The sequence below is a fragment of the Crocuta crocuta genome, unplaced genomic scaffold (assembly GCF_008692635.1).
Source record: "Crocuta crocuta isolate KB4526 unplaced genomic scaffold, BGI_CrCroc_1.0 scaffold80, whole genome shotgun sequence".
NCBI classification, from domain to species: domain Eukaryota; kingdom Metazoa; phylum Chordata; class Mammalia; order Carnivora; family Hyaenidae; genus Crocuta; species Crocuta crocuta.
This window is the reverse complement of record NW_027527559.1, coordinates 3,767,574-3,783,701: the sequence shown is the minus strand read 5'-3', so window position 1 is coordinate 3,783,701 and position 16,128 is coordinate 3,767,574. Positions and strand designations below refer to the sequence as shown.

Genomic DNA, 16,128 nt, shown 5'->3' with positions numbered 1-16,128 from the left:
CCTATTGAATGAGCTCCTACTGTGTGCCAACTCATTTCCCCCTCACAATAGCCTAATTCATTAAGGATTCTGATGCCCTTTTTTAATAGTAAAGAAGCATAAAGAGATAAAAATAACTTGCCCAATCACAAAGCCCCTAAGTGGTGGAGGTGGAGCGGGAATCTGAGAGGTCCGGCTTCAGAGCATGCATTCATTGATTCAATAAGTGTGTGCTGATTACTTACTATGTACAAGGCCCTGTGTCCTGTAATAGGGACATAAATAATTAAAAAATAGTTAATTACAGCATTTATTTCATGCCCCCACAGAAGTCTACCTATAATAATAATAGTAAAAATGGTGATGATAATGATAGGAATACAAATAATTTAAACTGGCTTCATGTTTTACATGTATTATCTCAATGAATCTTGACATAAATGCAGTGAGGGGGAAGCTACGCTATCCCCATATCACAGAGAAGAAAATAAAGGCTGAGAGGTTATTTTCTAAGGGAAAAAGTAGAAATTGGAAGTATGAAAATTGGTCTTATTTTTTTCCCTAAAGGCTGGACTCTCAATTTGATTTTCCACTTATTAATAAACATTGATTTTTTTTAAAACTATGCAATTGTTTGCCACTCACCCTGAGCCTCCACTCTGGTTCTGCACTGCAAGTGGTGAAGGATTTATTATCCTGACCCAGGAATTCCTCTCCCATGACCAGGACCAGCTCACCCAGAAGCTGCAGCAGCATATGAAGTCAGTGACAGCCTCATATAAGTACTTGAGGAAAGTGAGTGAGGGCAGATGGATGGGATCTGCATGAATATTTTCTGGGCAAGCCTTTACCCGGCCATTGCTCAGGGAGACTCTCCCCCAGAGAGTCAGTGCTGGTCCAAGCCACAGGTGTCTCTGAAGTGTGGGGTTTTGAAACACAACTCCATCTGAGATAAAACTCTAGAGGAAGGTGCCATCTGGCAGGCAGACAGTGTGGATATGACAGAGTAGAAGCAGGGAGCGGACAGTGGCCTGAGACAAAGGAGAGGTGCTTGATTGCGGGTGAGAGTGTGAACTTCCTATGCCAGAAACTAGGGAGATAGATAAAGCCATTTCCACTTCTCCCATGCACACACCCATGCCAGTAAGCTAAACAGGAGGAGAACAGAGCCAGTACACCAACCCTTGCCCAACTGCCCCCTTCAAGCACATCCCCTAGAAGACCAGAACAAATCACCTCACTTGCATAGTGTATGGAGTATAGAGGGCTTCATAGTTTCAGTCGTAGGTGAACTTGGATGTAACTTCATTCAGGTTTCGTTCTGTTTCCTGGTTCATATATTTGTATATTTTCTTTTGTTTTGGCTTAAAATGTAGACTTTTTTTTTTCCTTCTCTATTCCTCATTGGAAACAGAAAGAGAAAATTTTGTTTTTATTTTATTTTTTTACTTTATTTTTGACTTTTAAAAATCTTTCATTCTATTTCATTTTTGTTTTATTTCATTCTAAATACATAAATTTTTATTTTTGGGGTTTTTGGGTTTTTTCTCCCCCCCCTCTTCTTGATTCTAGAAAGCTTCACTCAACAAGTTAACCATAACACACCTAGGATCTAGCTTCTTTTATTTGAATTATTTTTTATTTTACCAATTTTTTTTCCTCCAAAATAACAAGATGAGGGATCCACCCCAAAAGAAAGGACAGGTAGAAATGATAGGGGCTTAATCAACACAGATATAAGCAAGATGTCTTCACTCAAATTTAGAGCCACGATAATAGAACTAGGTGGGTTGGGAAAAGGTGTACAGTCTGTGTCTGCAGAGATAAAAAGAAAGTCTAGTCAGGATGAAATTAAAAATGCTCTAACTGATATGCAATACTGAATGGATGCCATTATGGCACGGATGGACGAAACAGAGCAGTGAGTCAGCAAAAAGAAGATAAAATTACAGAGAATAATGAAGCAGAAAAAAGGAGGATAACAAACAAAAGGGCATGATACAAGAAGTAGTGATCCCAATAACTTTAAAAAAATGGAATAACATCTGAAAAATAGGACTCCCATTAGATGAAGAGAGAAAAGGGGGTAGCAGGTTTATGTGAACAAATTATAGTGGAAAACTTCCATAAACTGGAGAACAACACAGACATCAAAATTCAAGAAACACAGAGAACTCTCATTTCCAAGACACATCATAGTCAAATTCAGAAAATACACAGACAAGGAAAGAATTCTGAAAGCAGCAAGGGAAACAAATGTCCTTACGTAACATACAAGGGAACAGAGATCAGGTTTGCAGCAGACCTGTAAACAGAAACTTGGCAGGCCAGAAAGGAGTCACAGGATATATTTAATATGCTGAATCAGAGAAATATGCAGCCAATAATTCTTTATTCAGAAAGGCTGTCATTCAAAATAGAAGGAGAGAGAAAAAGTTTCCCAGACATTCAAAAAATAAAAGCATTTGCAACCACTAAACCAGCCCAGGAAGAAATTTTAAGGGGGGAATCTTTGGAGAAAAGACAAAACAAAACAGAAAAGACCAAAAGCAACCTATATTAGAAAGGACCAGACAACATCACCAGAAACACCAAATCTATAGGCAACACGATGGTACAAAATTCATAGCTTTCAGTACTCAATCTAAATGTCAATGGACTAAACACTGCAATCAAAAGACATAGGGCATCACAATGGATAAGAAAACAAGCTCCATCTATATGCTGCCTACAAGAGACTCAGTGTAGACCTAAGGATATGTGCAAATTAAAAATAAGGGGATGGACCCAAAGGCAAGGGAATCAAGAGCAAAAATGAACTACTGGGACCTCATCAAGATTAAAACTTTCTGCACGGCAAAGGAAACAATCCATAAGACTAATAGGCAACTGATAGAATGGGAAAAGATAGTTGCAAATGACATATCAGATAAAGGGCTAGTATCCAAAATCTATAAGGAACTCACCAAACTCCACACCCGAAAAACAAATAATCCAGTGAAGAAATGGGCAGAAGACATGAACAGACACTTCTCCAAAGAGGACATCCAGATGGCCAACAGACACATGAAATGATGCTCAGTGTCCCTCCCCATCAGGGAAATACAAATCAAAGTCACACTGAGATACCAACTCACGCTGGTCAAAGTGGTGAAGATGAACAAATCAGGAGGCTCTAGATGCTGGTGAGGATGTGGAGAAACGGGCATCCTCCTCCACTGTTGGTGGGAATGAAAACTGGTGCAGCCCCGCTGGAAAACAGTATGGAGGTTCCTCAAAAAATTAACAATAGAATTCCCCTATGACCCAGCAGTAGCGCTGCTAGGAATTTACCCAAGGGATACAGAAATGCTGATGCATAGGGGCACATAGACCCCAATGTTCATAGCAGCACTCTCAACAATAGCCAAAACATGGAAAGAGCCTAAGTGTCCATCAACGGACGGATGGATCAAGAAGATGTGGTTTATCTATACCATGGAATACTACATGGCAATGAGAAAGAATGAAATCTGGCCACGTGTAGCCACATGGATGGAACTTGAGGGTTTAATGCTAAATGAAATAAGCCAGGCAGAGAAAGACAGATACCATATGTTTGCACATATAGGTGGATTAGGGGGAACTTAACAAAGGACTATGGGGGAGAAGAAGGGGAAAAATAGTTGGAGAGAGGGAGGGAGGCAAACCATGAGAGACTCTTGAATGCTGAGAACAAACTGACAGGTAATGGGTGTGGGGGAGAGGGGAAGGGACATGGGGGAGGGCACTTGTTGGGATGAGCACTGGGTATTATATGGAAACCAACTTGACAATAAACTATTTAAGAAAAAAAAATAAGGGGATGGAGAATCATCTGTCATGCTAATGGTCATCAAAAGAAAGCCGGAGTAGCCATACTTATACCAGGCAAACTAGATTCTAACATAAACACTCTAACAAGCGATGAGGAAGGACATTATATCATAATTAAAGGGACCATGCACCAAGAAGATCTACAATTGTAAACATATATGCCCCCAATGTTGTCACACTCAAATGTATAAATCAATTAAATAATCATAAACATAAAAAGGAAGAAAAGTCTCAAATACACAACCTAATCTTACACCTAAAGGAGCTGGAGAAAGAATAGCAAATAAAGCCCAAACAGGCAGAAGAAGGGAATAATAAGATTAGGACAGAAATCATTGAGCTTGAAATCAACAAACAAACCAACAAAAAACAAAACAGTAGAACAGTTCAACAAAACCAGGAGCTGGTTCTTTGAAAAAATTAACAACTCTGATGAGCCCCTAGCCAAACTGATAAAAAAGAAAAAGGAAATGACCCAAATAATTAAATCATGAATAAAAGAGGAGATATCCCAGCCAATATCCCAGAAATACAAACAGTAAGAAGACCATACAATGAACAATTATATGCCAACAAACTGGGCAATCTGGAAGAAATGGACAAATTCCTAGGAACATATAAATGACTGAAACTGAAATGGGAGGAAATGGAAACTTTGAACAGATCCAAAACCACTAAAGAAATTGAACCAGTAATCAAAAATCTCCAAAGAGTCCAGGACCAGATGGCTTTCCAGAGGAATTCTACCAAACATTTAAAGAAGAGTTACCACCTATTCTTTGGAAGCTGTTCCAACAAATAGAAATGAATGGGAAACTTCCAAATTCATTCTCTGAGTCCAGCATTACCTTTCTTCCAAAACCAGACAAAGACTGCACTACAAGGAGACCAATTTCCCTGAAGAACTTGGATGAAAATTTTTCAACAATATACTAGCCAAGCAGATCAAGCAACACATTAAAAGAATTATTCACCACAATCAAGTGGGATTTATTCCCAGGATGCAGGGCTGATTCAGTATCCACAAATTAATGAATGTGATTCATCACATTAATAAAAGGATACGAACCACATGATCCTCACAATAGATGTAGGAAAAGCATTTGACAAAATACAGCATCGTTTCTTAATAAAAACCCTCAAGCAAGGAGGGGTAGGAGGATCATACCTCAAGATCATAAAGGTGATGTAAGAAAGAACCACACCTAATATTCTCCTCAATGGTGGAAGACAATGAGGATGTTCATTCTCACCATTCTTCAACACCATAGTATTAGAGGTCTAGCTTCAGCAATAAGACAATACAAAGAAATAAAAAGCATCCAAATCAGCAAGGAAGACGTCAAACTTTCACAGTTCGTAAATGACCTGATACTCTATTTTGAAAACCCAAAAACCTCCACCACAAACTGCTAGAACTGATACATGAATTCAGCCAAGTCACAGGATACAAACTCTGTATACAGAAATAGGTTGCATTTTTATACAATAGTGAAGCAGCAGAAAGAGGAATCAAGGAATAGATCTCATTTACAACTCCACCAAACACCATAAAATCCCTAGGGATAAGCCTAATAAAGGGGTGAAAAAAAAATCTCTAAACTGAAAACTATAGAAAGTGTATGAAAGAAACTGAAGAAGACACAGAAAAATGGAAAAACATTCTATGCTCATGGATAGGAAGAACAGATATTATTTAAATGTTGGTACTACTTAAAGCAATCTACATATTCAATGCAATCCCTATTAAAACAACACCAGCATTCTTCGCAGAGCTAGAACAAACATTCCTAAAATTTGTATGGAATCAGAAAAGACCCCTTAATAGCCAAAGCAATTCTAAAAAAGAAAACCAAGTTTGGAGGCATCACAATTCCAGACTTTAAGCTGCGTTACAAAGTTGTAATCATCAAGACAGAATGGTACTGGCACAGAAACAGACACACAGATCAATGGAACAGAATAGAGAACCTGGAAAGGGACCCACAAATCTATGGCCAATGAATTTTTGACAAAGCAATAAAGAATATGTAATAGAAAAGACAGTCACTTCAGCAACTGGTACTGGGAAAACTGGACAGTGACATGCAGAATGAACATGGACCACTTTCTTACACCATACACAAAAGCAAACTCAACATGGATGAAAGCCCTAAACATAAGGCAGGAAGCTGCCAAAATTCTGGAGGAGAAAACAGGCAACAACCTTTCTGACTTTGGCTGCATCGACTTCTTACTTGTCATGTCTCTGGAGGCAAGGGAAACAAAAGCCAAAATGAACTCTTGGGACTGCATCAAGATAAAAAGCTTCTGCACAGCAGAGGAAACAATCAGCAAAACTAAAAGGCAACAAGTGGATTGGGAGAAGATATTTCCAAATGATGTATCCGATAAAGGATTAGTATCCAAAATCTATAAAGAGCTTATCAAACTCAACACCTAAAGAGCGAATAATCCAGTGAGGAAGTGGGCAAAAGACATGAAAGATAGTTTTTCAAAGAAGACATCCAGATGTTTAACAGACCCATGAAAAGATGCTCAACATGACTCATCATGAGGGAAGTACAAACCAAAACCGCAATGAGATATTCCCTCACACCTGTCAGAATGGTTAAAATGAACAACTCAGGCAATGACAGATGTTGGTGAGGATGTGGAGAAAGATGAACGCTTTTGCACTGTTGGTGGGAATGCAAACTGGTGCAGCCACCCTAGAAAAGATAGGCAGGTTCTTCAAAAAATTAAAAATAGAACCACACTATGACCCAGAAATTAACTACTAGGTGTTTATCCAAAGGGTACAGGACTGCTCATTCAAAGGGAAACATGACCCCAACGTTTATAGCAGCACTAGCAAAATAGCTGAAGTATGAAAAGAGCCCAACTGTCTGTTGACTAATGAATGGATAAAGAAGATGTGATACACAAACATGCGTGTACACACACACAATGGGATGTTACTCATCAATCAGAAAGAATGAAATCTTGCCACTTGCAATAACGAAGATGAAACTACAGTGTATTATGCTAAGTTAAGTAAGTCAGAAAAAGACAAATATCATATTTCACTCATGTGGAATTTAAGAAGCAAAACATATGAACCTAAGGGAAGCAAATATAATATAAAAACAAAGAGGGAGAAAAACAATAAGAGACTCTTACACCAGGAGAACAGAGGGTCATTGGTGGGGTGTTGGGTGGAATGGGCTAAATGAGCATGGGGCATTGAGGAGGACACTTTTGGGCACGAACCCTGGGCGTTATATGTAAATGATGAATCACTAAATTCTGTTCCTGAAATTTAAAAAATTAGATTATTTGTAATCTTTCAAAATTTGGGGAAAAAAACTGAAAACAACTGCCATACTTTTTAAAAATACAAGAAACATATTATAAATTGCAATGCAATACATATAGATATAGAGCAAACAAAAGTTAACAATATTTGTTCTAGCAAACATTCCATTCTGGTAGTTTTTATTTACCTCATTTGTTTCCAGTGCCCTGTGTAACCTATGGAATTGTCCACCAATAGAGAAGGGATTGAATTATTCATGGTATTTAATGTTGTCCTATCATTTTAAAAGGTGATGTAGATCTTTTTATTTGCAACATAAAAATATCACAGCAATATCTTTTTGAGAGTAAAAAGCAGGGTGTGAATGAATATACATAATATCCTATTTGGTGAAAAACAGTTTGAAAGGAAACATGTGCCACAGGCTTAATATTTTCTTCTTTTGTAATAGTTGCTGCATTTTCTGAATGTTTACAATCAGGACATGATATAGCTAACATTTATTGAGCATTCACTATGTGTGCCAGGCCCTGGACTCAAATCTTTACATGTTTTATTATTTCACTTAATCCCCTTCAAATCTGAGATGGTGTAACCATCCATTGTATGGAGTGGAAATGGAGATTCAGAGACTCCAAGTAAATTGCCTGAGGTTGGAGTTAATAAAGGGATGGAGCTGAAACTCCAGCCCATATGTATCTCACAACAGAGTTTGTGCTTCGAATGTTGGGCTGTGCTGCCTCTTAGAGAGGAAAACGGAGGATGCGTACCAGTTAGGATGGACTAGACGTTATTGTGGGTAACACATAGCCCGAAGTCTTAACGACTTACACCAAGGGAAGTCTCGTCCTTGCTCATGCCACATCTCCACCTTGCTCTTCCTGGGACTAGGACAAAAGGGCACCCACCATAGGTAACCACCAGGTGCCCTAAGAGATGGGCAGAGAGGTGGCCAGATGCCGTTGTTCCCAAGCGTTGTGTTCGAGGTGGCACACTTCACTTCCACTCCCATTTCACTGGTCAGAGCACATCACAGGGCTGCGTCCAGCTTACCTGGTCAGAGGACATTGTGACATTCTTCGTGGAACCTAGTGAGGCCACCACATAGTCCCAGCCTGTCTGGGGGACTGCAGAGGGCAGAGGAGAGGCGTGGGTCACTGGTAGGAAATGACCGCAGGACTCAGGATGGGTTTGCTTCATCCTCAACCAGATGAAATCTGTCTCAGAGTTGCTGAAAAACAACACTGGCAAAATTAAAGCAGTGAACTTCGGAAAAAGGAATTTGATCAGATATAATCAGCAAAACACTCAGAAACTAGTATGTGATCTTAGTCAAATCCGTGACTGCCTCAGTTTCCCCACTATGGAGAAGATGAGGAAGGAGTGTTAGGTGTTGTTTTGTAAGAGCATCAGGAGTGCCCAGGATCCAGAATTTTCGTTCTTTTAAATTAATGTCAGTTATCCTCCTTCCTCCATGGCCCTCAGCGAGTGCTCCGAATGCAGCCTGGGTACGTCCTTGGAACACAGCCTGGGTAAGAAGACACTGACATCAGCATCCAAGGTGACCTTGTGTTGCGCTTTTCTTCTGTGAGTGAACTGGCACTAAATCCTATCCCTCCATAATTCGCCCTGAGTCCCGTCAGAGAAGATTCCAGGGCTAGATTCTCCCTCCTGATTTCTGGATGACTCCATTTAATAACTAGGACACAGAGGTCAGAGGGGACACTCCTGTGGCCCCAGGTGACCATCTCTGCCTGGCTTTCCCATGCCCTGCTGCAGGGCGAGGCCAAGGCCCAGAGCTAGTGAGGTGGCTGGGGAAGAGGGAAGGGCTGAGGGTAGCCCAGCGGTGGGGATTCCACTTGTCAGGCCGTGGCCCACTGCTCCTCCCACCATGCCATGGACCTGCTGCCTCCAGGCCCAGCCGGCACCAGCACAGGTGGGTGAGGGGTCTGCCTACTGGGCACCCGCGAGTCCTCCAGCTCTTTCCAGAGGTGCTCAATCCCGCCTTCCTTCCATGGGGCCCAGGAGCTCTGTTTCCCCAGCCCTCCCCAGGGGCCCCACTCAGGCACCCCTCCCAGGGCCCAGGAAGCCCTCGGCCTCATCAGGAAGCCAGAACCCTCCCCACGCTTTATAGCCGCCTCCTGCCATCTGCAGCCCACCCAGCTGCTGGCCTGTGGTCCTGTGAGCTGGTCCCTGCCACCCCATCCGCACCGCAGGGCATGGCACCACAAGGGGGGACACTTAAGAATGGGAGAAAGACGGGCAGAGGGAGCAGAATCTGAGGGGGGGAAGCACCTACTGTCTCTTGGGTCCCCTCCGGAGCTGCTTACTTCTGAGGTGCACAGACACACACGTATAGAGGAAGAAACAGACACCACAAGCCCAGAGAAACACGGGTGTGGAACCACTTACAGCCTTATCTGGGGACTCGGTTATGAGGCTCATTGACAGCTTACACACAGATCCACACAACAGACATAGCCAGTGACATCCTGAGGGAACACACACCCACATACACACCCACACCCACACACACACAATCAGAGCCACATGACTCAGCCCCATAAAGCAAACTCTACACATACTAGACATACACACAGAAAACACACACACACATACTCACACATGATCAAGAACACCCAGAGGGACCTCAGATTCACTCATACAACCAATAGACACACAGACACGAAACACAGATACTCCCACAGGGACACATGTATCCGAGAGATACAGATAATGCCGTCACAGAGATTTGCACAGCGGATAAATGCTCATTCAGCAACAGACTTAGAGGCACATGCATACAAATAAACACAAGAGTAAAACATGAAAACAGCCAAAAGATAGGAAACTCATGTCCACAGTAAATATAATCACAGAAGCAGAACTCAGACTCACAGGTGCCTAATGTAGATTTACACACACACACACACACACACACACACACACACACTCCACACATTCGACCTAACTCTGGCACACCAGTGAAGGCCAGCACAGGCAGATGGAATGCAGACCCTTGGCATGACCTGTTCCATCTAAGTTGTCACGGAAGGGAGTGTTTTCCTGGTTCCAACCCTGTGCTGGGCATCGGCTGCATGCCAGTGGCTAATGGAAGATTGTGCCCAGGCCTGGATTCCAGAAAGTGACCAGTGTAGAGTGGCCATGAGGACAGAGGCACAGGGTAGGGATAGGGTACACTTAGAGCAGGGCTGTTTCATGGGGCCAGGTAAACTGAGGGAGACTGGCGGGCCGCCCCAGGACCCCTCCTCCTGTTTCTCTGCCACCTGGGGTGCATCCTGTGTATTAGATCCATATTCCATCCTTAGTGCCTCTGACACCACCGGCTCCTTCTATCCTGGCTGTCAGGGAGCACAGAGCACCTCCTTGGACTTACAGCACATACTTCACATTTGCAGCCACAGCCCCAGGTAAAAGTGGATAATGGGGAACAAACAGATTGACTTTAACGGCCCCAGGTGGAATATATTTGGTATCTAAACTACATTTGTTTGTCTGTTTGGTTGTTTAATGAAGATGGGCATGTCTTTGGAGTTGTCAGCATCAAATAGAAAACTTTTATTTTACCAGAGTGTGCCGGAAGTCAAATAAACTTGTGTTATTTCTGTTGCAATTTGTTNGAGCACTGGGTGTTATGTGGAAACTAATTTGACAATAAACTATTAGAAAAAAAAGATGACTTAAAAGGATTCTTAATTTTGTCTGTCTGAAAGTTTTCTTGGATAATTGTTAAGACAGTTTTCAAAGTCTTTAACTTAAGGGGCGCCTGGGTGGCTCAGTTGGTTAAGCATCTGACTTCAGCTCAGGTCATGATCTCACAGTTCGTGGGTTCAAGCCCCGCGTCAGGCTCTGTGCTGACAGGTTTGGAGCCTGGACTGGAGCCTGCTTCAGGTTCTGTGTCTCCTTCTTTCTCTGACTCCTGACCCCCCCCCCACTCATGCTGTCTCTCTCTCTCTCTCTCTCTCAGAAATAAATAAAACATTAAAAAAATTTTTTTTAAGTCTTTAACTTAAAAGTTTTGCTTGAATGATAAATAGAATTGAATTCATTGGCCATCTAGACCTTTGCCAAATAGGACTCTGTGCTAAAGCATTGATCACTGAACATAGATTTGTGCTTTTGGCTTCTTACTGCAGAGAAGCTGAGGATATTTGAGTCTGCTGGTAAATATGGTTTGTGCTTTATTAAAAGATTGTACAATGGAAAAATATGTTTTTTTCTTATAAAATGTAATCATAAATTTTAGATCTAGAAGAATTCTGGTATAACAGTTCACATTTGATTACTACTTAGTTTTCACTGGAGACTTAGGTTGGTAAGAGTTAAAATTTTTCTGCTAAATGTAATCAAGACTGACAGAAATAAGGAAAGTAACTCTGCATGTGAAAAAGTAAGAGATGTGTAAGAAAGATGTGAGGAATGGAAATACATTTCTGTTGAGGTAAAAGAAAGTGATTTTCTCCTGAAACGAGATGGGTTGTTTGGAAAGAAATGGCTTTGGAGAAAATCTGAATGCCAAAGAAAGTTATAGAAGGTTTGTGAAGGGAAAACTTTGGACAGCAATTTTATATGTGGTCAAGACAGAATAAGATTGACATGAATGGATTTTGTTTATTTTGTATTTGAGAGAGAGTGTGTGTGCACACACGGGGGTGGGGCAGAGAGAGAGAATCTCAAGCAGGCTCCATGCCTAGTGTGTAGCCTGACTCGGGATTCGATTCCATGACCTGAACCAAAATCAAGAGTGGAACGCCCAACCAGCTGAGCTACCCAGGCACCCAAAATGAATGGATTTTAAAGGTACGCTGTTAGAAAATTGAAATACTACTTTCTCTCTTCTAAAAAAAAGACAGTTTTCTTGGATTGCTAGTTTGCACTTGGAAAGAAAATGTAAAGAAAGTGTTTTTTTCGGGGCGCCTGGGTGGCTTAGTCGGTTAAGCGTCCGACTTTCGCTTAGGTCATGATCTCGCGGTTGTGGGTTCGAGCCCCGCGTCGGGCTCTGTGCTGACTGCCAGCTCAGAGCCTGGAGCCTGTTTCGGTCTGTGACTCCCTCTCTCTCTGACCCTCCCCTGCTCATGCTGTCTCTCTCTCTCTCTCCTAAAGATAAATAAAAAAAACATTGAAAAAAAAAAAAAAAGTGTTTTTTTCGTCTTTTCTTTCTCTTGCCCAGAAAACCAAAGTTCCTATGTTTTGTCTTTATCTGATCTTTGGTTTATTAAGAAGGTTAAAACTTTACAATGTTAAAGGAGCTAAGTTTTACTAACAAGTATGTTACCCTATCTATTTGCCTTTGTAACCTTGGTTCAATAAGTAATTAAATTTTAAGCTGTATAATGATCCATAATCCTATTTAGGCATAAACTTTAAAACTTTCCCAAGATTTGAATTGTAAATGAAATCTTTTTGACCAACCAGCCTTTTTTATTTGATATGTTAAGTACATGGAAAGCACAAACAAATAATGATAAACCTTAGGTTGTATTGCTTGGGTAAATGCTATAACTGTTCATATAAGGAGACGATAGATATAGATATGGAATTCCTGAAGTTTTAATATCACTTCATAGTCTGATTATTGAAGTGTCCTGTGTCACAGAAATAACTGAATTTTCTTGTCAATTGCATTATGGTCTTTTGTCATTTGCAAAATGAGTTTCATCTTAAACCAGATCGTAAAAAGGACTTTTTTTTTTTTAAACATATGCAGGGTTTTGATATCTTTAAAATCATAAAACTGAGGTGCCTGGCTGACTCAGCAATTCAAGCGTCCGACCCTTGGTTTTGACTCAGGTCATGGTCTCATGGTTAATGAGATTGAACTCCATGTTGGGCTCTGCACTGACAGCTTGGAGCCTGCTTGGGCTTCTCCCTCTTCCTCTCTCTGCCCCTTCCCCACTTGTGCTGTCTCTGTCTTTCTCAAACAAACAAATAAGCTTTTATTAAAAAAATCATAAAGCTGAAATGACTAATAATTTCCAGAACTTAACGAAATGCTACATTCCAACTGAACAAGAATTAGTAACATGGGACTAAATGAACAGAAGAAAATGATGATAGTTTTTGTAACACTTGTTTGAAACATTGCTTGTTCTCTGATGTTTGCTCTTCCAGATTAAGGAAACTTTCTCTTAAGATGACTCTCTGTAACTTATAGACATGGCAAAATATTCATTTGCGAATGAACTGAAGCGTCTAACTTTCCTCCCTAGCTTAACCCTTGGAAATTCAAATCTCTCAGTGAATATTCTTTTTTCAAGGCAATTACAGTTGTTTTCATAAGTTCAATAAGAATCTATTCTCCTTTTAACAGGACACCATTGGAAATATTGGTTATTTTACCAAAGCTTTGACTGGAATGTCATATTTCAGAGAGACATACATAGATTCAGATATGATCATACAGCTTTACGGAACTAAGGTTGCTTTTATGAAACGTAAAGACAAGGGACACCTGGGTAGCTCAGCCAGTTAAGCAACCGACTTCAGCTTCGGTCATGATCTCATAGTTTGTGAGTTCAGGCCCCACATCAGACTCTGTACTGTCAGCATAGAGCCTGCTAGAATCTTCTCTCCCGCTTTCTCTCTGACCCTCTCCCATTCATTCCCCCCTTCTCTGAAATGTAAAGAAACATTTTAAAAAATGAACCTTAAGCCAGTAAAGCCCACTGTTGGCCTGATACATGCTTACAGATATCCCGGCAGTCTTACCAGGTGAGTAAAGAATATCATGTCCCGGCTGGTGTAGGAACCTCAGGATATTTGGGGGACCTTGAGAAGAGGAATTCACCCACATCTACAGGTACTGCAGGCATGTCTGATGGGAAGTATTTGTCTTGTAGTCTGGCCTAGAGCAACTCCTAAAAGTTCAATCAACATTTTTTTTATAAAGTTCCAGCAAAGTTAATTTGTAAAGATTTATATGATCATTCACTATTCTTGCTGAGCTTATGCAAAAAAAATTAGGCCAAGTTTGTTTAAACTGAGCTTGTTTTTCAAATGAATTCGTCTTGATTTGGCTATCTCTGAAAATAGGGTGACTTTGGAGAGAAAATTATATTTCAATAACACATGTTTACAGGTGTTAAACTCTAGTTCTAATTGTGTTTGAATGTCTGTTGTGTTTGAATGCCTAAGCTAGGCAACTTGAGGTAAACGTCAGAGAAATTGCCGCAGTAGCTCATGTATACAGACTCTATAGATAGATGTATAGATACTCTCTGGGGAGAATAACAGGACTCCATGGGCATGTGGTTATTTGAATAGCTGGTAAGTGGGATGGATTCCCCCACAGTGGTGAACTCAGCTACCACCGTGACCAATTCTGTGTGGCTGGAATGACAAAACCAGAGCATGTGCCAGTCCATGGGATTAACGATGCTTGTGGAGATAATGGATGGCCCCACTTTCCTTATGCCTGGATTGGATGATGCACTTGGGAATGCCCTTATCTCCTGAGACAAGTTTTCTCCCACTTGCCAGTGATTCCTCATAATTAGGATATTGTTAATGTTTGCCATCAAACAAAGAGGGCTTCTTGATGGTTTTATCCCTTAGCCGTGTTTGCCCCAGGGGCCACATCTGTTGATGTAAAACTGCAAATAGAGGCTTTAGCCAAGCATACAGTAGCCATCTTTAAAGACCCAGCTCAGTGTAAAAAGTGGCCCTCCAAAAACAAATGTTCCTTGATATCCTGACTGCAGCCCAAGGAAGCACCCATGCTTCATTAAAGCAGAATGCTAGGTATGTACTCCAGATTATCACAAAAATATGACAGGGTTACCAACTGACATATATACTCAAAATTAAGGCTCTACAAAATACTTCCCTCTCTTTCAAGGACTGGCTAGGTTCCTGGCTCACAGGAGGACTACGGGCAACTATCAAGGGTCTCTTTGTTGGACTTCTCATTCTTAGAGCCATACTAATCCTCATGTTGCCTTTTCCAAAGTTTCTCTGGTTGGGGCCAAGACTCCATCACTACAGTAACTTCAGATTGATAGATGGTCCTTACCACCCACAGAGATACTTCTTTGATGTCCACATTGCACTTGGCTGCCTCCACTTTTCCTAACTCCCCTATACATTCCTGACTAATCAGTGTTGACTCATTAGGTAGGGATATCTCTAGCCCTCTATTCAGCAAGAAGATGCTACAGAACATGAGGCCTTCTGCCTTCAACAGCCTTAAAGATTTAAGGGTCAGAGTTGTTCAGGGTACAGCGTGGGACCTGGGTGGCTCAGTCAGTCAAGGCTCTGATTCTTGATTTCAGCTCAGGTCATGATCTCATGGTTTGTGAGTTCAGCCCCTCATTGGGCTTAAGAATATGAGAGTGAATGCTGCTTGGGATTCTCTCTCTCCCTCTCTCTGCCCCTCCCCTGGTCACTCTCTCTGTCTTTCTCTCAAAATTAATAAACTTAAAAAATTGTTCAGGGCAGGGGGAATGAGGAAGAGAACCAAGGCAGGAGAATGATAGTCAAAATGATATTTTCTCACAACTTCTAGCGCACCTGTATAAATCGCTGAGACATGTAGATTGTGCGCCTGCTCAAGGCGCTCATGGCTGCCTTGATGTTTTCCTAGAGACTGAAAGCAGCCCTGTCTTCACAACAGCCAGACCTTCAGGATCCCATGAGTCTTCTTTAACATGCACAAATCCCTTTAGAGACTTAGGTTATTTCTACCCTCCCCACCCCACAAACTTAAAAGTATACAATCACTCCTCCTCTTCCCAGTACAGCTCTTTCTGCCACTGGGTCCTGTCCCTGTGGTATAATTAAAACACCGTTTTGCATCATAAAACATCTGAAGAATCCATTCATGACAATGGGGCTCAATGATCCTGCATCACACAGAGATGGTGACGCTAATGGGCACAGCTGCTCAAGATGTGGCTTCCGCTTGTCCTCAGTAGTTATGGACACAGAAGGAAACCATTGTACTGAAAGAAACCAGCCCAGGGTCACACAGCTGGTAA

The 16,128-nt window shown here is 41.4% G+C and overlaps 1 long non-coding RNA gene across 1 annotated transcript in view; it reads left to right on the top strand.

Annotated features, from left to right (window-relative positions):
* The window catches only part of LOC144236377 (uncharacterized), a 29,957-nt gene that overhangs the window by 516 nt on the left and 13,313 nt on the right, over window positions 1–16,128 (top strand). Inside the window, exon 2 of the long non-coding RNA XR_013336504.1 lies at window positions 8,618–8,693. This is a non-coding gene — a long non-coding RNA (uncharacterized LOC144236377). The remainder of the gene's footprint in view (window positions 1–8,617; window positions 8,694–16,128) is intronic.